We start from the raw sequence: 21,817 nt of genomic DNA on the forward strand, positions 1-21,817 counted from the left end.
ACAGAGAGAGGTTTGTGCAACCTAGGCAATGAAAAAAAAAGGGAGACGAGAACTTCAAGAATTACGGCTAAATGTGATCCCTCCCCTCAACTGCATTTGCCCGTTGGGGGGTAAGGGGGGTTGGCAACAAATTACATTAGGAAAGCCCAGCAGCTGTGAACTGGGGAGACAGGACTGGCAGGGTCCTGCCTTCCAACTCCAGCCAGACATCAGCAGCCCCTGTTTCCCCGGCCAGGCCAGCCCCCGCTGCCTTGCTAACGATACCCAGCACCCCTCCCTTTTCCGTGGGCGGGGACCTCTGAAACGCAGCAGTTGCCGAACCACACAGGCTCGGCAGGGGCCGGGGAGCTATTGCTAGCGAGGGGACCGGCACGGATGGCCACGGCCCCAGCCGCTGCCAGCGGAGCGAATGCAGCAACCCCGCCGCTGGGCACCGTACCCACTACCGTACCTTTGCGGGCGAGGCCGCGCTGACGGAAGCCGCGCGCGCGCCGGCACTAGCGGGCTCGAGCCGGCCCCGGCGGGAGGAACCTCCCAGGGCAGCAGGGAGACATTAACCCTTCGCTCGCCCAGCAGCTACACAGCCCCTCCTGGGGGCGTGGCCAGGCTCACCCCAGAGCTAGCGGAATTCCTCCGCCTCAGCGTTCGACCCCTTCTTTCCGCTAGGCGCACGTGGCTGCCTGATTAGCGCCACAGCCACCAACCACACCTCGCCAGGCAGGAGGCGAGCTTTGAACCCGGTGTAGTTTCGAAAGCCACGAGCGGATTGGACACAACCAGCTGGATGCGCGTGCGCACAGAAGACAGCGCGCGCGCACGCAACGGGGCGGAGCAAAGTGAGCCAATGGCTACCGGGGAGGGCAGCCGGACGGGTCCAGCCGGTTCGTGCGCCGTCCTCGCCTTTCATTGGCTGCGACTGACCTCGCGGGTTGCCAAACGGTGGCCAATGAAATCGGGCCATCGGGACTAGAGTCGAAGGAGCGGCGGTGGCGAAGGTAGGCTCGTCCGCCATGTTGGGTGAGGTAAAGGGGTGGAGCTAACTCGGGCGGAGTTTGTTCAGGCGGGTGCTGGGGGCTTTTGTTCTGTGGGTAGATGGGCTAACGGGGGGGCAGGATTTGGGGCCGAGGCGGGTTAACCCTGAGGGGGGCTTTTTGAGGGCGAGGCAGGTTAACCCGGGGGGGATTTGGGGCCGAGGCGGGTTAACCCCGGGCACCGGGGGGGGGGGTATTCAAGGGGTTTATTTGTTTTCTTTCAAAAATTCGGATTATTCTGTTCTTAGTTCCCATCGGGTGGCATGGCCGCTTTCGAGGGGGAATATGGGTTTCTGCTCTTCCCGCCATGGCTCTAACATACCCCAAGAGGTGGGGACTGCCCTAAGCCTACCACCCCTGTAGTCTGTTTTTATATAGTTGCTGCCTGGGCTCCTTTTTACGCTGAACTCCCATTCACGTGACGTTGGCCTTTCTGTTGTGTTTGATGCTAATTCTGACACACAAAGATTACAGCAAGAGAAGCTTGAGAGTTGTGGTTTTTTTCCTTTTAATCTGTGTCGTGTTTTCAATTACCCTGGCTTCCAGATCTTAAAGTCCAGATTTCTGTTACTGTAGTAAATAGAGTGAAATAACGCTGGCTTTTTGTAGGCTGGAAACAATGGGAGGAGATGCATCTCCTAAAGAGGTGTAGTGGAGAGAGATGGCGTTGCAGTTGGTGGTTACTGAAAAGAACCATTTCCAGGGTTGGCTGCTGAGCCGTGCTTCAGGCTGAGGTGGAATTCAGATTTCTCCCTCACCTTCTTGTTTCATACTTTAGACCAGTTTTATTTTACAGTTGTGTTTTGGTTTATTTTAGTCTTGCAGTCTACAGGGTAAGATTGCAAGCAGTACTTAATGTGTATTATAATTGCAGATGGAATCTAAATTAACTAACCACTCAAGAAAGATCTTGGAGTCCTTGTGGATAGTTCTCTGAAAACATCCACTTGATGTGCAGTGGGAGTCAAAAAAAAAAAAAGGGGGGGGGCAAACAGAATGTTCAGAGTCATTAAGAAAGGGACAGATAATAAGACAGAAAATACTATATTGCCTCTACATAAATCCATGGTATGTCCACATCTTGAATACTGCATGCCGATGTGGTCGCCCAATCTCAAAAAAGATATATCGGGATTGGAAAAGGTTCAGAAAAGGGCAACAAAAATTATTAAAGTTACGGAACGGCTTCTGTATGAGGAGAGATTAATAAGTCTGGGACTTTTCAGCTTGGAAAAAAGATAACTAGGGGGATATGATAGAGGTCTATAAAATCATGAGTGGTATAGAGAAAGTAAATAAGAAAGTGTTAGTTACTCCTCGTAACACAACAACTTGGGGTCACCAAATGAAATTAATAGGCAGCAGGTTTAAAACAAACAAAAGGAAGTATTTTTTCACACAGTCAACCTGTAGAACTCCTTGCCAGAGGATGTTGTGAAGACAAAGACTATAACAGGGTTGAAAAAAGAACAAGATAAGTTCATGGAGGATAGGTCCATCAATGGCTATTAGCCAGGATGGTCAGGGATGGTGTCCCTAACCTCTGTTTGCCAGAAGCTGGGAATGGGTGACAGGGGATGGATCACTTGATGATTACCTGTTCTATTCAGTCCATCTGGGGCACCTGGCATTGGCCACTGTCGGAAGACAGGATACTGGGCTAGATGGACCTTTGGTCTGACGCAGTATGGCAGTTCTTATGTTCAGATACGGGGAAGCTTTTCCATGTCTGTGATCACTTGGGGTCAGATACCTAGACATGCTACTTAATGCAAGTAGTCTCATTTGCAGAATTGAACCTCTGAAGGCCTAGAAAGTTTCTTAAATTTAACATAATTAAAAATAAACTAAGGTGTCATCCACTGAGAGATTTATTTGTCTGAATGCCTGTTAACTACTAAATGTAAATAAGCAGCAGGCACTTATAAATATTAGCTGTCAGACATTTACATGAACACAGGAAATGAATTACTTCAGTTCTCATCTCAGGCTGTCACCTGTGACTTCTCTTTAGTACCACTTAACAGTTAGAGATTGCAGTTGTGTGCAAATACGAATTCTTACAATAACTTACTTTATTTTTTTGAATAATCTATTGTTACTATAGATTTTATACCAGCTTTAAAATCTGACATTTAAAAAAAAATCTTTAAAAAAGCATATACGTGCAAAGTTTACAAGATATTTTTTTCAAAAAATATCTATACACTCACAAATAGATTTTTTTTTTCAGCACCTATATCATACTTTAATGGAACATAACAGTTCATGTGTTGTTTCAGAACCATTTTATATTATAGAGAGAAATCTAACATAAATAATAGCCTGGGTCCTTCCAGTCTTGGGAATATTAAGAGAGTATTAACTTTTTTTGAGCGGGAGGGAGAGAGGGAAATAGCAATTTAATTCATACTCAAGAAAACATGACATCATTCTGTTGAACACCTATCAAAACCAGAATACTCTGGAAGAATTTGATGTCATGTATCTGCCACTTCATATTGTTTAAAATTTATTTATATATTTTGTTTGAAGTTCACTGGTTAGTTCATGAGTAGTGTGGATGGTTTTAAGTAATTGACGTGTACAGGGAGAATTGGGGCTATTAATATTGATGTTATCAGAAGCAGGACTGGGTCAAATATTGTGATGACAAATCTCTAAGTTAAAAACAGTACCTTACATTTAAAAAAAAAACCTCTTTCATCACAGTATAGATTATTTTTCTCCGAGAATATAATGATAGTGAAATGAGACAAAGTATTTCCTTTTAACATAAACCACTGTATATACAAACAAATACAAATTCTAAGGAACAGTTCCTTCCTATGAAACGCATTTGCAGTTGTGTCACTAACTCCACCAAAGTCTAATGTCAAAGGACTATGTTAATGCTAGGTTTTGGGTGTTTATTAAACATGACTTCTTTGTAAAACAGCTTTGGCTTGCATTCTAGAAAGGTCTTCCTAAATTTTATTTATTTTTATAAATTGTATGTGCACTTGGAAGCTAAGTAATCAATCATCACTACCAGGCTTGAGTGTTTTAACAAGGTATAAAACTAACCACATAACTATGTTCGTTGCTTATACTTTTTATATCATGCTGTGCCATAAAAAATCTGCATGCTGGGAATGTGGTTATTTCATGAAAATCCAAGCATTGTGTAAACATTTTCTTATTTTTGATTTTAATTACTTTTGTATTTGTTCTGTATGATGCTACCTAGAATATTTGTTTTGTTATAAGAAAAAAGATTGAGAAATAAATAAAAATTCTCATGTTCCTACGTACCAGCATGGTATTTTCATTGTCTGCTCACCTGATTAGGTTAAGAAGAGTTTGTGTCTGTATGACGGTGTAGTGGCTGTTATATATTTCATGGCTGTAAACAGCAAAATGGGCCAGAGCTTCTCTTCAACAATGCAAAGTTTTCTGAAACGTTTTAGGAATCCAAATGTGATTCATCGATTCCAAGGCCAGATGAGACCATTGTTATAGTCTAATCTGACGTCCTGTATAACAGGCCATAGAACTTCCCCAATATAATTCCTAGAGCATATCTTTTAGAAAAATATCAATCTTGATTTTAAAATTGTTAGTGATGGAGAATCCATCTCCATCTTGGGTAAGTTTCAGTGGCTGATTACTCTATCAAAAATTTATGCCTTATTTCCAGTCTGAATTTGTCTGCTTTCTTCAACTTCCAGCTATTGAATTGTGCGATACTTTTCTCTAATAATGGTTTCTTCAATCCAGCAAATACTTGTTCCCCATGTAGGTACTTATAGACTGTAATCAAGTCACTCCTTAACTGTCTTTGTTAAACTAAATAGTTTGATCTCCTTGAGTCTGTCACTATAAGGCATGATTTCTGATATTCCAAATATTCTCGTGTTTCTTCTCTGAACCCTCTGCAATTTATCAACATCTTTGTTGAATTTTGGGCACCAGAATTGGACACAGTATTCCAGCAGCAGTTACACCAGTGCCAAATACAGAAATAAAGGATTGCATTAGCCCTTTTGGCCACAGCATTGTGATGGAAGCTCATCTGTAGTTGATTATCCGCCACAAACTCCAAATTTTTTTCAGAATCATTGCTTCCCAGGGTAGAATCCCTCATCATTTAAGTACGGCCTTCATTCTTAGTTCCTAGTTGTATACGTTTACATGTAGCCATATTAGAACACATTCACTTGCTTCCAGCTTATCAGGCAATCCAGATTGCTTTGTATCAGTGAGCTGCTTGTTCATTATTTACCACTCTCACAATTTTTGTCATCTGCGAACTTTTAGTGGTGATTTTATGTTTTCTTCCAGGTCATGAATAAAAATGTTAAATACTATAGGGCTAAGAACATCCCTGCAGGACCCCATTAGAAACACACGTGTTCAATGATGATTCCCCATTTACAATTATATTTTGAGACCTATCAGACAGCTTTTAATCTGTTTAATGTACAATGTTAATTTTATATATTTCAAGTTTTTAATCAAAAAGTCATATGTTACCAAGTCTAATGCCTTACAGAAGTCTATTGTATCAATTTTGTTGCCTTTATCAACCACACTTGTAATCGCATTTGAAAATACAAGTTAGTTTGACACGATCTGTTTTCCGTAAACCTATGTTGATATGCATTAATTCTTTATTAAGTGAGTCCCGTATCAGTGCTCCATTATCTTGTCCAGGATCAGTGTCAGACAGACCTATAATTACCTGGGTCATCCCCATTTACCCTTTTAAAATAGTTTCACAAAATTGGCTTTCTTCTAGTCACTTGAAAATTTCCCAGTATTCTAAGACTTATTGAAAATTCCATCCAATGAGTTTCTCAACCAGCTCTCTTAAAACTCTTAGATGCAAGTTATTTAAACCTGATTTTAAAATGTCTCACTTCAGTAGCTGCTATTTAACATCCTCCTGAAATACGAGTGGAATGGAAGGAGAGTTGTTATATGCTATGACATCATTTTTTCCTAGATACAGAACAGAAATTTCTATTGAACATGTCTTCCTTTTCTGCATTATAATTAATCATTCTACCATTTCCATCTAGTAATGGCAAATATTTATTAGGATGCTTTTTGTTCCTAATATATTTTAAAAACTGCTCCTTGTTATCCTTAACTCTGCAGGCCATAGATTTCTCTCTTGTCTCTCTTTGCTTCCCTTATCAATTTTCTACAATTTCTAGTGTCTGATTTATGTTCATTGCTATCAACTTCCTCCTTCCATTTGGCATATTTTATTTTTTATAGCTGCCTTCAGTTTCTCTCTAAATCAGGTCAGATTTTTAACAAATATGGCTTTCTTCCTCAATTCTACAATTGGGCATTTTGGGCTTCCAGTTAAAAGTTCTTCAACAAGTCCCAATTAACATCCACATTTTTCTGATGATCACTTCATGTAAGGGGAGTTAATGGAGTTTTCATACAACAATGAGTACAGTGTTCCATTTGCTCATCAGTGCCTGAGCCAGCCACCCTGAGCTTGTTCCATCTGCCAAAACTGTCTGGTCTGCTTTGTCTAACACAGTAACCCTGATTTGGTTAATTTGTTGTGGAGTATAAATATACTGCATGAGTAGTCACATTGATTCAGACACGTGGGAGTTGATTACAAAAAGCAACACTAACTGGTTACCTCACTAGGTAAATCAGCATTACTGGATGTAACATCTGATAATCACAGTCAGCACGAGCCCCAAAAGAGGGAATAGGGAGGTGAATAGGCTAGTAGGAGTGGCAACAGCAACAACTTCATTAAAAAGACTTAATTATGTTAAAAGTCATCTTAAAGTTGTCACTGAGAAAACTGCCAGTTTATGGAGGACTTTGAACCAACTTCTACTCTTACAGCAGTGTAAAAGCTGGATTATGCCTATCTAATTGAGAACAGACTAGTTCTTGGTATTTTAAAAATGAGGATGGGATACAGGAATTATACACAGCTGTGACACTGCAGTATTCTGTGCCAGGTACATTGTAAGGCATAACGCCCTAGAGCTTTTGTCAGCAAGACAATGGAAGTAAATGGTTGAAGACGCATGACTGGGTTGGTAATAAGATTTGGCTCTCATTTTGAAATGGAGGGCAAAAACTTTTCTAAAAAAAGAAATGAAGATTAGAGCAGAGGAGGAGGAAATGTGGGAATATATAGGAACTTCTGTCTTACATAGTACCAAGATAAGTACGTGCTACATCAGCATTTTTACTTCAGATCATAAACAAATTTTCTTTTAAAATTTGTGATTAATGCTTATGATAGATGTTGGACAGACATCCCAGGGCAAGTCTACGCTCAAGTGTTACATCGGCGCCACTGTAGCACGTGTGGTGAAGATGCACTACGCCAATGGGAGAGTGTGTCTAGCTAACATAGCGCCGGCATAGACAGCACTTAGGTCAATGTAACTTAAGTCGCTCATGGGTGTGTCTTTTTCACATCCCTGAGCAATGTAAGTTCTATCGGTTTAAGTGGTAATGTAGACTAGCCCCCAGTAAACTGAATTCCTCTATTGACAGAACTAAGCTAGCAGCAAAGCAAGCTTCCTAGCAGTGGGACCACCAATGTCCCACCACCCTTACAGGGAGGAACCAATTCTAGAGTAGAATGAACTATCCTTGCACCTGTACATTCTTTAGCACCTCTGCTGAGAGTGCTGAGGAAAGGGCTGGTTGTGGTGATGGATTTTCTTATTCAAGCATCTGTTCACTGAAACCTAGGCTGAATTCTTCTATTCTTTTCTGTAGTAGAAATGTAAAAAAAAATCATATGTTAAGGAGTCTGCAAAGTCCATTCTTATAGTACTGACTGAGTAGACACCCCTAGGCTCTCAAGGGCAACTCTATTATTTTGTTTAGATTTTGGACGTTCATTTTGCTAGTTGTTTAATACAAGAAAGGGGGAGGGGAAGACTAATTTAGACTCCTAATACTTCTGCGAAGATACTCTTAGACTATAAAATGCTACTGTATACCGATAACCTCAGAATGTGTGTGTTCTCTGTAAATACTTGTCAAACAGCTTGCCTTTCTTTTTTGAGAAGTGGAGTCTCTGATAATTGTGGGATTTCAAGATTCTTAGAAGAACTTTAAAGCAAAAAAACCTAAACCTTTTTATCCAAAGGAAAAGAACAATTTGTGTCACTGTGTAAACAACAAACTTCTCTCATGTGGAGGACCTAGATATCTGTTAATTGCCAACTATCTTGGATGCCAAATGTGCTGGAACTCTGTTAACCCTCCAGTAGCCAAAATATCTTTCTAGCTGTGAAATTTTGCAATTGATGATACGGGGTTTTCACACACATGCTTTCCTTGCAGATTCCCTTTTTAGTCCTCTTTCTGTCATAAAGCCTAAGTAACCCTTCATCCACCATTGTTTCTAAATTGTATAATCCCAAGGTGAAAGGACGATCACATTAGGTTGTCTAGGACTGAGTCAGGAGACCCGAGGTAAGATACTGAGTGACTGGAACTGAAGAGCGCATGTCTGGAAATTATCCATTGAGAGACAGCAATTAAGCAGCAGAGTGTGTATGAGAAGAACTAAGGGCTGCAGATGTAGGTCCGTTCATATGTGAGAAGTCCGACTGGTTTTCCAGAAGGGTTCTGGTCACTTGCATTGATTTCAGGTAAAACTGACATAAAAGATCAAAGACCTTTACCTGTTTTACAAAAAAAGATACATATGTTACTTAATATGTCTAATTACAAAGTGTGCTAAAAATTTTAGCAGAATTTAAATTAGTCTAAATGTGATTGGGTAGGATTGGGTGGTGCTAATCTGAGATGACAGATTTATGGTTCTCTGGCTTAAATCAGTATTATTTGGATATCTTTTGTCTGCTGTGCAGATGGATTATCAACCTTACAATCAAGCAACTGAACTCCAGTAAGATGTTTGAGCAACAATTTGTGATATAAACTTTAATACATTTTCCATTCAGAGCTTACATTTCTGGGGGAGCACATGAGAAACAAATCTTATAAGAAACATCAAACAAGCCAGGAAAAAGTTTCTTGAACAAGAAGGCTTTAATATTGCTTTGAAGTATAGAAGAATTTCTTCTTCTAGTCATCAGCTGTCCTATGAGGTTTGAGTGAGCCTTCTTTTGTACTTAACATCTATAGATAATGAATTCATAGAAACCCTCCTATCCTGAACATAGTAGCGAGCCTAAAGCATTAAGCCTGGTGTGAGACGTGAAGCCTAACCCAAAGGCTGTAAACCAAATACAGGCCATGTATTAAAGCAAATGCCTGTGTGTTCAGTGTCCAGCACGTAAACTTGGCATGGGTACCACTAGCATTAATAAAACACAGTGAATATGTAAACACATTCCAGCAGGCTAGCACAAGTACATCCTAACCTAGCACAAAATAAAATAATTTAACAAAAATAATAAATGTCTGTACTGATGTTTTAGACCAAACAAGTGGTAAATAAAAATGTTTTATCTAAAACATCAAAAAAGGTTCAAAAACGCAATAAGCGTCATAAAACAAGTAAGGTAGTACATAAATTATTTACCCCAAATTGTTTGTCTGTCTATAAATGTTAAAATACCTCGCCGTAACCCTCTGTCTGTCCTAGAGGGCAGGAAAAAGTCCCATTGCTGACTAAGCTGCTCCATTGTAATTGGCGTTCATGTACCTGTAACCATTGAACTGGGGCACTAGCCCTGTGTTTCGTCAACAGTAAACCTGGCTGAGCTCCTTCACCACCAAGTTGAGTCTGTGGTCTTTCCAGGTGGTTCTATCAAGGTCTGCTAACCTAGCTACTGCACAGAGCTGAAACAGTACACAAAAAGAACACACACACACACCCCTTCAACTGACAACACAGCAAGATTTCTTTCAGAAGTCCCAAAGAAACCAAATAAATGATGTGGCTCTAATTGAAATGACTGACAACAAATTAAAGTAGTGATACTATAAATATGTTAGCTTTAAGGAATTTAAGTAGTAGTACAATTCTTGATACTATTTTCAGTTGTACTGTACAAAAATTAATTTCAAAAGCCCTATGTGATATTAAACAATAGACCTGGTAGATTCTGGCAAAACAGCTTCTAACACATTTGGCAAAAAGCTAAGTTTAATGTTAAATATGTTGCAAGTCATTTACTTTTGAGTTGTTCTTACTGGCTTTTCCCTAAATTAGACTCTACAAGAAAGCTTTTATTTCGTATCAATTTAATAATTTTTTTTCAACTTTCTTGAAGAGATGGTTTCAATGACTTTTAAACTCATTTTAAAAAAATTACATTTTCTGATTTGCTTCTCAACTCCCAACCTTTGCAGATCTTTTTTTTTCTTTCTGCTATCGAAGTCCCACTTCTTGTAAGAACTGTTTTCATAGCTCCTGTCTGAAAGTTGTATTTTTGTAGTTTTCTGACAGTAATTCTTGCTATAGTGCTATTCTGTAGTAATGGTAAGAATGTAGAAGTTTGCAGATGCAAGAAAATTGTTGTTATAATTAAGTATGAATCAATAGTGGTCGATGATCTGGAAGTTTTTCTGGTACTAGGAAAACAGTATGCTCTCTAGCTGTCTCAGAAGCAGAACTTAATAAATATATAGGTATACGTAGAGAAAATTCATCCAACACGTGGTTCTGGATACGCTGGTAACTGGAATAAATTTTTAGACTTTTTTCAGGGTTTTGATTGAAAAATGATATTTCAGATAAATTTGTCTCTTGGTCTTCCAGTTTCTAGAGATAACGAATTAGAATGAGGAAAAGTAGTGGATGAGTAGGAGTGTTACATTAAGGGATAAGACATTGCATTTCTCAAACTACAGCTAAGACACAATGCTTCCTAACTGGAATTTGGAGTGTCAAGGTTGGTGTGTGAAATACCCTTCTTGATAGACATCATCAAAGACAAATTTTGAAGACCCTGACACCCCCCCCCCCACGCACACAGTTGCTATTGTACTAAACTGGCATATGTGGAGAAAGAGGTTCACTCCATCATTAGGGTTGCCAGAGGTCCAGTTTTCGATTGGAACACCCGGTTGAAAAGGGACCGTGGTGGTTCTGGTTGGCGGGAGCCCGGGTCTAAGGCAGGCTCCCTACCTGCCCTGGTTCCACGCAGCTCCTGGAAGTGGCTGCCCGGTCCCTGCAGCCCCTAGGCACACGGGCAGCCAGCGAGGCTCAGTGCACGGCCCCCACTTGAGTGATGGCTCTGTAGGTCCCATTAGCCAGAAACTGCGACTAATGGGAGTTGCAGGGGCAGTGCCTGCCGCTTCTTGGGAGCCACAGTAAGCGCCGCTGGGACCCCAAACCCCATCCAACTCCCTGCCACGTCCTGGAGTCCCCTCCTGCACCCAAACTCCCTCCTGGAGCCTGCACCAGCCTGGAGTCCCCTCCCACAGCCCAAACCCATCATTCTTGGCCCCACCCCAGAGCCCGCACCTCCAGCCGGAGCTCTTACCCCCTCTCGTACTTCAAACACCTGCCCCAGCCGGGTGAAAGTGAGTGAGGGTGGGGGAGGGAGAATGGAGCGAGGAGGGGCGAGGCCTTGGTGAAGGGGTGGGGTAGGACTGTTCAGTTTTGTGCGATTAGAAAGTTGGCAACCCTATCCATCATGCAACATTTAAAAACAATTCAGTACCCTTAGTGTGGAGGCTCTAAGTCTTTTTAACAGATTAAAAAAATTTTTTTTACACTTTTAAGTTCAAGATTATTGAAGACAGAAAGATTACGGATGGAGAGTTCACTATTTTTTCAGCAGGTCCAGTATCCGTAATGACATGTAACATGCTATTTTCTAGCCCCTACTTCTGAATTGTTCTTATTATCTTTTGGCAGTAAGCATAGCTGTACTGCTTTGATCTGCTGCCACACACCTAATCATCACATACTTTCCTTTTCTATAGTTCTGGTGTCAAAGTCAAGCTTCTGTTGCCATTCTCTTCAAGTAAGAAAAAGCAAGATGGTAGCCAACAATTTCAGTCATTAACTGGGTGATTATTATTGTTTTGGGGTGCAGGGGAGGCCCTCTGGGATATCTGGTGTTTTGTAGTGGTAACTAAGCACTAAATTGTATTTAGTGCGTGATGGTTGTGGTCATGTATAAAGATTATTTTGATGTTCAAATAACGAATGGTAGATGTGCACTTCATATATTGTGTAATAGCTTTCTCTGGTCAGTGTCAACTTTCTAGCAAATGAGTTAAGTAAGATTCAGGTCTGTGAATGGAAATCTATCACACAAATGGTGTGTTTAAATTATATGATCTCTGTCCCCCTCCCTCCCAGCCATTAAAAATAGGTCATGACTCTAAAAGCAATTGCTGATGTGGCAATCTGTGACCAACTGAGAGACTTGCACTCTTCTAGGACAAATTAACTCACACAGCCCAGGGTAAAATGTGTGAGAGAAGATAATGGATTTTGGTCAAAGGGATTAGGCTACAGAATGATTTCCTAGAAGTCGGACTAACCCAGAATGAGATCACTTTTAGGGCATGCTCTTTGAAAAGCTTTCCTTCTAAAACTAGAATGATTGGTGATGGAGAGAAGAGATGATTAATAGAACCTCCTTTACCAGGGCAGGGAGAAGAGCAGAAAACTCTATGAAGTCCTTTGGGAATATCTGTGGGCAGATCTAATTTACCTGGTAAGCAGTTAAACACTATGAGGTTATATGAAGAGTCTCTTAGATGGTGATAGATTCTCTCATTTTTACTTATTCTATTGCCCCTTATTGGGGTTGGTTGTCCTCTAAGATAAATAGGGCTGGTTATGGTACCCTCCAGAGCCCATTGGAAAAGATTTAATGAGCGTGATGTGGTGTTTCCTTCTTCTGGTGGCCAAAAGCATGAAGAACTGAATAAATCCTTAACTTCTGCACAACACATTGTCATATTACCACTAGACTTTTGGTGGAACTCATCCGTGCCTGATGTTTTTTAAAGGAATAAATGACTGCATAAAACAGCATGAAGCTGAATACTACCAAAAGCTTCTTAAGGAAAACAAAATAATTCCATTCTGATTAAGAAGGGACTTGAAAGTAGCCATCAATATATGGAAATGAATATACATCAGAAGCTTTTAAAAAAAAAAAAGCATACAATTGATAAGGAAGGATAAAGGTACCAATGAAATTTTAGTTTCAGTAGGAGTAAGGCCAATAACGAATTTTAAAATCTCAAGAACAAAAGAAACCCTACCGATAGCATAGATTCATTACTAGATGAAGACACTAAAATTGTCAATGATGCACTAAAGGCAGAGTGTTTTATTAAATATTTCCATCAAAGAATTAAGGGATGGAAATATAACCTGTCATTCAACGTGATTTCATAGACTATAGGTCTCATCAGATGAATTTGATTGTCTTTGAGATCACAAGTTTGGTTAATAAAGCGAACTGTGATGTAACATACTTAGACTACTGTAAAGGTTCTGACTTAGTAGTGTAGGGCATTGTGATTAAAAAATAAAAACTAATTAAATGAATGAAAAACTTGCTGATAGTTCTGAAAATGTAATTGTCAATGGAGAACCATCAATGAGTGGATTCTGCAGAGATTGGTTCTTAGCCCAATAATGTTGTCACTGGATGTGTAAACTGCAATATCTAGTAGAAGCAGGGAGGGTTACTGTCTTTGTTTAAAATGTTGGTGAGACTACTACTGGAACACGGTGTCTTGTTTTGGTGGACATGCTTGAAAAATTGAAGCGGTTTCTGATTTGAGATCTGGAAAATGCATCTGGCAATGAGAGATTTAAGGAAGTTGATATATTTAGCTTCTTGAAGAGATGATTGAGGTGACTTGATCATGATCTAGAAATATCTAGACAAGGAAGATGTCTGATATTTTAGGGCTGTCCAATTTAGCTGGCAAAGGCATAGTAAGATCCAATGTCTGGAAGTTGAAGCTAGAAAAATTCAAACCGGAAGTAAGGCACAAATGTCTAATAGTGAGGGTAATAAACTATTCCAACAGTTAATCAAGGGATAATGTAGCTTCTTCATCACATGAAGTCTTTTAAGTCTGGATTGGATGTCTTTTTAAAAGAGGTGCTCTAGTTCAAGTTGTTGGGCTTGATGCATGAATTTTTGGCTGAATTGCTTGTGATCTGCATGAGTGAGACTAGAGAATTATAATTTTTTTCTGGCCTTCTATTAATTAATTATACTAATGGTAATTTTTTCTGTGTAGGAAAAACTTAATCATTGGTTTTGAACCTACCTATTTATTTTACCTCTATTTTCAGATAAGATATGGCCGAACACTGATATTTCATTCAAATTATGCATAGGTGCCCTATGGGTCAAGTTATGCCATTGTTCCTTTCAGGGTGGAATTGATTTAAATCACTAGTCAGGAAGACTTGATTTAATCATGGATTTCTACGTAAAAGTGCGTTCTTGTTGGTTGTTATAACCTTAATACATCACAATTCAGAGATAGATGTAAGTTTCATTTTTAGATGGTACACCCTATACGTTTTTAAAGTGATTTATTTTGAAAACTTTTCAGAGTAGTTTTACAGCTATTTCAGAAAATGAATGATTGGTTATTTCATTTACCAAAGATTTATGAAGTCATTGGAAGGTGAACGATCTCCAACAGGTTAATCATTAATATTTGGAGAATTTTCTTGCCATGCTGTCTTAGGAGGAGAACATCACCAGACAGACATTTAAATTTTTATTTAACTAAAACAACAACGTTGCGTATTCTGGATTTTTGTTCTTCAACAGCAAACATATACCATTTTAACAAAACAAGCATATGAATTTTTGAATTTAAACATTCAAGTTTTTTAAAATCAGGTTTGTTTTTGTTAAAATTGTTTAACAAAAAACCCTATTTTAAATATTTCATTTATGTCAGCCAGGTCAACATGAGAAACTTAAAATATTGGCTTCTGCAGCTAGCTCAGTTATCTTCACCTTCATTTTCCTGTTTGTTCATAATTTGGAAAAGGAAAAACAAGCTTTCCTGCTTTTTCAAGTCCCAAACGATTTCTCAATTTGGAATGAATTAGTCCAAAGGAAGAAAATATTCTTTCTACACCGGCAGAAGAAGGTACTGCTGCTAAAAGTGAGATTATCACTTCAACAGCCTCTGAATCCAAGTGCCTAAGTGACTTTCAAGAAATATATGTTTGCTGATGATGTTTTAAAGAATGGTTCTCCCTTAGCTCTGAAGTTTATTATGGTAGGCATTATGGAGGGATGATTGCTGGATGTCCATGTCATAGCTAACTCCTCTTCTTCAGCAGTTAAGGTTTGACCCTGGTACCAAGTATTGAGAATATCTGCAAGAAAATGAGCTGCAGATAGTGCTTGTCCCATTTTTTTTTATGCTTGTAATTTAACTGTCTTATATTTCTCAGTTCCTTCCAAGTTTCAACACCATCAGCAATAAAATAGCTATTTCCCTGCATTTTGTTCAAGGCTACAGAAATAGGCTTCAGGGTACTCAGCATGTGTTCAACATTTCTCTTAAGCCCAATGTTGAGAACTTGGCTGTGACAATTTTTTTCACAATTTTGTTGACAAACTGTCATCAGATTAGGCCAGTTCTTGATATAGTGCTCAAAACAGTCTACTACCGAGTTCCATCGCCCGTCTTGTGGGAGAGTTAGGTTGGTTCCTCCCACTTTTTCAGAGCAGCTGCTGCAAGGTGGTTGTTTTGGAAGTATTTTGCAGTTTCAACAAAGTTAGCCTTTATTTCTGGAATACTGAAGTATATGGCTAGGAGGTGCATCAAATGAGCACTGCAACCGTATGTTGTTAGCTTGGGACTCTCTTCTAAATTTCTTCTAATCTTGGATAGGTCTGCAGCATTGTCTGTGACCAAGCTGCGTGCTAGACATTTGAATTTTTCAGTTTCTTTTTTATAGCCCTTACTGCTGCTACTTGTAAGCATTCCGCTGTGTGTGGATTTCCTGATGTATCAAATGTTTCTGTAAGGAAGACATTCCCTTCTTCTGTTGTCACACAAGCACATACAACAGGATCATTGTGGATATTGCTCCACCCATCAAGACTCAGGTTAACAATTTCACCCTCTAGACCTTTTGCACGCTGCTCAATTTCTTTCATACACTTTATCCAGCAATTTGCCTGCGACATCTGCTCCGTTGGGTGGACTGTATCCTGGTCTTAATGACTGAACCGTGTTAATTAAGTATGGATTCTCAATCATATGGAAAGGAGAGTTTTTTGCATAAACAAACTGGGCAATTTTTTCATCAATTACCTCTTTTTGTAATCTGGTGGGTCTCATCACAAACTTATCTATGGTTGTTTCTGGATGACGGAGATTTTTTTCTTTTTGCTATAGGTGCTATACTGTGACTATGTGACATACATGATGTGACTGAAACACTATAATTGGCAGATAACTCTGAAACTATAGAAGATGATGATGATCTTGAAGGTGGATAGTCTTCAGAATCCTGTATATTGAGTATCGATTCTCCTAAACAAAATAAGTCAGTGCAGTTATTTAATTATTATTACCATACTGCACATTTAGTATTACTCATTGCATTCACTGACACTCAGTACTACTTTAAAGGTGAAATTGTAAAAGGAAGATCTGCCTATTTCAGCTATTTATTTTTTATCACAACTGCATCTAAAATGATTTTTCTCAAACATGAGAATTCAAGAATAGTCCAGAAGGAAGGCAGCCAGTCCTTAAGGAAAAGGTATGAAATAAAAAAGTTTACCAACCTGAAGATCCTGCATGTCAGACATGTTCCTTTCATCATCTTTGTCAAGGTTCCTTCCCCACTCTGAACTCTAAGGTACAGATGTGGGGACCTGCATGAAAGACCCCCCCCAAGCTTATTCTTACCAGCTTAGGTTAAAAACTTCCCCAAGGTACAAACTTTGCATTGTCCTTGAACCCTATGTTGCCACCACCAAGCGCGGTAAACAAAGAACAGGGAAAGAGCCCGCTTGGAGACGTCTTCCCCCACAAAATACCCCCCCCCCAAGCCCTACAACCCCTTTCCTGGAGAAGAGTTGATAAAAATCCTTACCAAATTTGTAAAGGTGAACACAGACCCAAACCCTTGAATCTTAAGAACAATGAAAAACCAATCAGGTTCTTAAAAGAAGAAGTTTAATTAAAGAAAAGATAAAAGAATCACCTCTGTAAAATCAGGATGGTAAGTACCTTACAAGGTAATCAGATTCAAAACATTAGAGGAAACCTTAAGTTACAAAAAGACACAAAAACAGGAATATACATTACATTCAGCGTATTTTACCAGCCATTAAACAAAAGGAAATCTAATGCATTTCTAGCTAGGCTACTTACTAATTTAACAGAGTTTCTGAGACTGCATTCCTGATCTGTTCCCAGCAAAAGCATCACACAGACAGACAGACCCTTTGTTCTCTCTTTCCCCCAGCTTTGAAAGTATCTTGTCTCCTCATTGGTCATTTTGGTCAGGTGCCAGCGAGGTTATCTTAGCTTCTTAACCCGTTACTTGTTCTCATACTGTAGAATTAGAATTTATAATTGCTATTCCATGATGAGATATCTTTGAGCTATAATGTATCTTAATTAAAACTATCTTTAGATAGGTTTTTTCCTCAAAAAGCATTTTATCAAAAAAAATCCCATTTTAAATATCTGATTTTTTTTTTTTTTTTAAATCCACCCTGGTTCCTTTCTGCATCCCTGTCTTTCTGTTTTGTTTTGGTAAGTTACAAGGAGTGGTGTCTGGCAGTAGTCTTGCTCGCATGTTGTCATCTAGCCAGATTCTGCCAGCTTCCAAACTACTGTTCTTCTGTCAGAAGTTGTGTTGCCTATGTTTGTGATATCACATCTACAAAAATGTTTTGATTATAATTACCAGGACACACACACACACAACACCAATTGACACCAGGGAGGGGACTGGATGTTTTGGAGGCTTGATGATGGAATACAAATCTTTTTGCCTTAAGGTCCCAAATTCAATCTGAATTAATTTAGTAGCGATTTCCAGTAGTTTTTAGTAGTAGAGATTTACTAGTTGTTTCCATCTGATGGCTGTTCAGTGGCCTATGTGAAATGGATTGATGATCTTAGTCTAGCTCCTAATGCCAAATGTCCACATCAATAAAAACACTGTGTAAGTGGTGGGACTGTAAGCAGAGAGGTGAATCTTCTGAAATGATCCTCTCATAACAAGACCGAGGCACACAGGTAAGCTTGTATTGCCACTACCTGTACTGTAAATAAGTCACTGTACTCTGTGACTAAATCAAGAATTATGTAGTCTCTTATGAAAGTAAATCCAAATATACAAAAGTGGGGGTTAATGTTTATTAGCAGAGCTCTTGCACTGTGCTCCACACAACAGATTATGCACCATGCTCACTTCCAGCAGAAATGGAGGTGTAAGATTACAATGTAATGGCTTGCCATTCCTTCTGGCATTTCTAATTAATTGTCTATAAGAACCACGATCCATGCTGGGAAGTTGCTGGTAAAATGATTCGACATCACCGTTGAAAAGCACTGGTAGGTACCATGCTGCTTTCTCATCAGTCCATTCATTCGTAGAGAGCAATAGCTTAAAGTCTGTCAAGTTCTTACAGAATTCCAGTCTCATCTGCATGACCAGTAAATTCCTTCTCAGGCAAAAGTGCTTTTACTACCTTTAAGCTGCTGCCACCCATTGTAATACTCTTGTAGAATCATGGGATTTGTTGGGACACTGCAAGTACCAACTCCAGCACACACAGTCAGGACTGAACTTCCTGCTAACCCCCCTTCCCCAAGTCAGATCCAACAATGTAACATATCAGATGAGAACAACTTAGCACTGAAATAAACTTACAATATCATCTGTTGGTCAAGGTCCTATCTTCACTAATCATTACAATAAGATCATGTTCCTGGGGAAATTGACACTACTTGCAAGTTTTGAGGTTCTTTGAACACTATACAGATTACAGAGCTTAATTTAGTCCTTTGTGATCACAAGACTCTAGTGAGTAAAGAACAGGGCTCAGAATCAGCAGATATAGGTTCTGTTTTGTCACAGGTTTTCTGTTTGACTTTCAGCAAGTAAGTTTAAAACAATGCTTTAAAAAATGGCCACTGTTTTTAGGTGGGCAACTTGAGATACTAGGGCTTCATTTTTACGGATACTGAAGTACCTGTATTTCCTGTTGTCATCTGACAATCAGGCCTTTGTGGGAGGGAGGGTGTGTGTGTGTGTTGCTCTCTCTGGCTCAGTTTCCTTGTAAAATGGGTGTAATAATATTTATCACACAGGAGTTTTGGGAGACTTAATTTTGTTCTGTTTGTAAAATATCTTGATGATGTGATGGAAGGCACAATAGAAACACAAAGTATTATTCTCTGTGAAAGTCTGATTCTTTTTTTTTTTTAAAGCATTGTGTAAAGACTCTTAAAATGGAAACTACTCAGAGAGAATATTGCATTTGGGGCTCAAAACAGTCATAACTGGGTGAAAACAAATATTCATATACTTCTGGTGATATAATTTTTGGCTTCAAGAATTCTCAGGAGTATGTGGGTCCTATTCAATTATGCTTTGTTGCAGTTCCGTCTTCTATATGGTTTTTCAAGAATAATAAAATATTATACTTTTCAAATATTAGATGAAAGGAGAAATAGTCACCTGTAGTAGCCCAAAGCACTTTACTGTTGTGTCTGATATTAATAAAAGAATCATCAATGTTTTGCTGAAACTAGGGACAAACAGGTTTCAGAGTAACAGCCGTGTTAGTCTGTATTCTCAAAAAGAAAAGGAGTACTTGTGGCACCTTAGAGACTAACCAATTTATTTGAGCATAAGCTTTCATGAGCTACATCGAGCTTCATCGATGAAGTGAGCTGTAGCTCATGAAAGCTTATGCTCAAATAAATTGGTTAGTCTCTAAGGTGCCACAAGTACTCCTTTTCTTTTTAGGGACAAACAACTAATCTTGAAGAAACCAGACACCGTTTACATTCTTTGCTTGTTTCCAAATATGGGATATTGGAGAACAATGGCACTATGCACTGTATAGTCGTCATTGTTAATACTGTTACCTAGGATTATCTTTCAGCACACTGGGCAATGCGTTTCTCTTTATATTTTTTTTTTCATTGTTGAAATACAGTCAGATGGCATCTGTCAAGATAGCTTACATTTTAGATCTTCAACAGAGCCCCTTTTAAACTGCTCTTTTCACTTTTTGGCCTCCCTCTTCACATATTCTTCTAAATTTCTTTTTGGATGTTCTGAGTAGTATGGTAAGATATTTTTAGGAAACTAGTGTGAAACTAGGTTTGAAGAATGGATTTGGGTCAGGTGCAGTTTGAACAGGTTGGGATGCTGAAATGTAAAAATATACCTATTCATCTCTTTGGCATGTTGCTGATTTTACCATTATTCTTTTTAAATAAGTCTCCAGATAAAAGTTCACATTGTAGAATTGTGTTTGTGTATCCCTCAATCTAATCTCTTTCTCTCCACTCATAAAATGGGAAGCAGAGTTATGATTATAATGGTATTGAGAAGCCAAGTAGAAGTCATTACACTGGGACACAGAGAGAGAATGTATCTTGTAAGTGAATTTTTTCAGAACAGACATGATTAAGTTAAGTTTTTAATCCTGTATTTCTATTTCACGTGCTGAACTTAGTTCTGAAGTACAAGATATTATTATTAAAATATTTTTATTAGAGAAAAAGTTCTGCTTGCTTTACCTCTGATTTTTACTGTGGGGGTGGCAGAGGTGTGGAAGGAGTTGTTTAGTTGAATTTTTTTAGAAGTTTTTCTCATTTTGTATACAGTATGATAGTACTACACTTATGTGGTGAAAAGGCCCAGGGCAGATGAGTGAGTGTTGGGAGTGAAGTCAGTATGGATGATGTGCTCCAAGAAGACTACTGGTGGTTGGGGACAGGACTCCATATCATCTCTGGCCCCTTCCCCAACACTGATTAAAGCCGTGAGACAAGGCTGTTGATCATGTCTCCAGCTACTGCTGCCTAGGCCAGACTCTGTTGTATTCTATATGGCTTCTTACACCATATTAATCTCTGTAGTATCTGAGCGCCTTCTGGTAATGCATTAAGCAACACGACTAACATCTGTCGTGTGTGTTCTCTCCAGGGGGAGAGATGTGCGCAACGAATGTCTTGTTTTGGTACAATGTTCCTGATTGTGGGGTTTTTTTAGTTTTCTGTGAGCCAATGGTGCTCTCATTGCTCTTGTAAGTATGGGTCTGCTGCAGAAATGAAGAGGAACCTAACTGGTGGAGTGGGCTCTGGATTCATACCAGGAATTGGAATTCTCTAGAAAGATCGTCGTTGCCTTTCTTGTCCTCTGCAGTTATATTTAATGCAAACTGAATAGAACAGGAAAGAATGTAGTCCATGCTTGGGAACGCTAGAGGGAGCTGAGGGGAGGAAGAAGGAATAACATGATCATCATGATCTGTTTACATTTTTTGAAATAGTTTATATGAAGAATCTATTTCAATCCTGCTCTCAGTTTTAGCCAAAATACAATAGCAGCAACTCAGCTACAGCAATCAGAGAGGCAACATCACTGACTTCAGTTCTGGGAGCCAGTAAAGATGGATACCAGTTTTCTGTTCTTCAGAGGGATGGGAAGCTCTGCTCCTTCCTCTTTTCATTCCAGTTGGGTGCAGGCGAGGATGGAGCCCCTCTCTGTACAAAAACAGCGAGGAGACTAACTGATACAGACTAACACAGCTACCACTCTGAAATCTCTCTCTACAGAAACCCACAGTGCCTAGTCTGAGAGGCTTGGTTAA

The 21,817-nt window shown here is 39.3% G+C and overlaps 2 protein-coding genes across 8 annotated transcripts in view; one reads left to right on the top strand and one right to left on the bottom strand.

The window, feature by feature from the left end:
• SETDB2 (SET domain bifurcated histone lysine methyltransferase 2) overlaps positions 1-596 on the bottom strand; it is a 96,758-nt gene extending 96,162 nt beyond the window's left edge. The window contains exon 1 of the mRNA XM_078852591.1: positions 452-596. The gene's annotated coding sequence lies outside the window, so the exon portion shown is untranslated. The remainder of the gene's footprint in view (positions 1-451) is intronic.
• CAB39L (calcium binding protein 39 like) overlaps positions 537-21,817 on the top strand; it is a 105,838-nt gene continuing 84,557 nt past the window's right edge. For 3 of the 7 annotated variants that reach the window (XM_073343720.2, XM_073343710.2, XM_073343750.2), the window contains exon 1: positions 537-995. The gene's annotated coding sequence lies outside the window, so the exon portion shown is untranslated. Of the gene's footprint in view, positions 996-12,294; positions 12,671-21,817 lie in introns of those variants that run through there. The other 4 variants (XM_073343768.2, XM_073343778.2, XM_073343760.2 and 1 more) reach the window with 3 other exon arrangements.

This window comes from Lepidochelys kempii, chromosome 1 (assembly GCF_965140285.1).
Source record: "Lepidochelys kempii isolate rLepKem1 chromosome 1, rLepKem1.hap1, whole genome shotgun sequence".
NCBI lineage: Eukaryota > Metazoa > Chordata > Testudines > Cheloniidae > Lepidochelys > Lepidochelys kempii.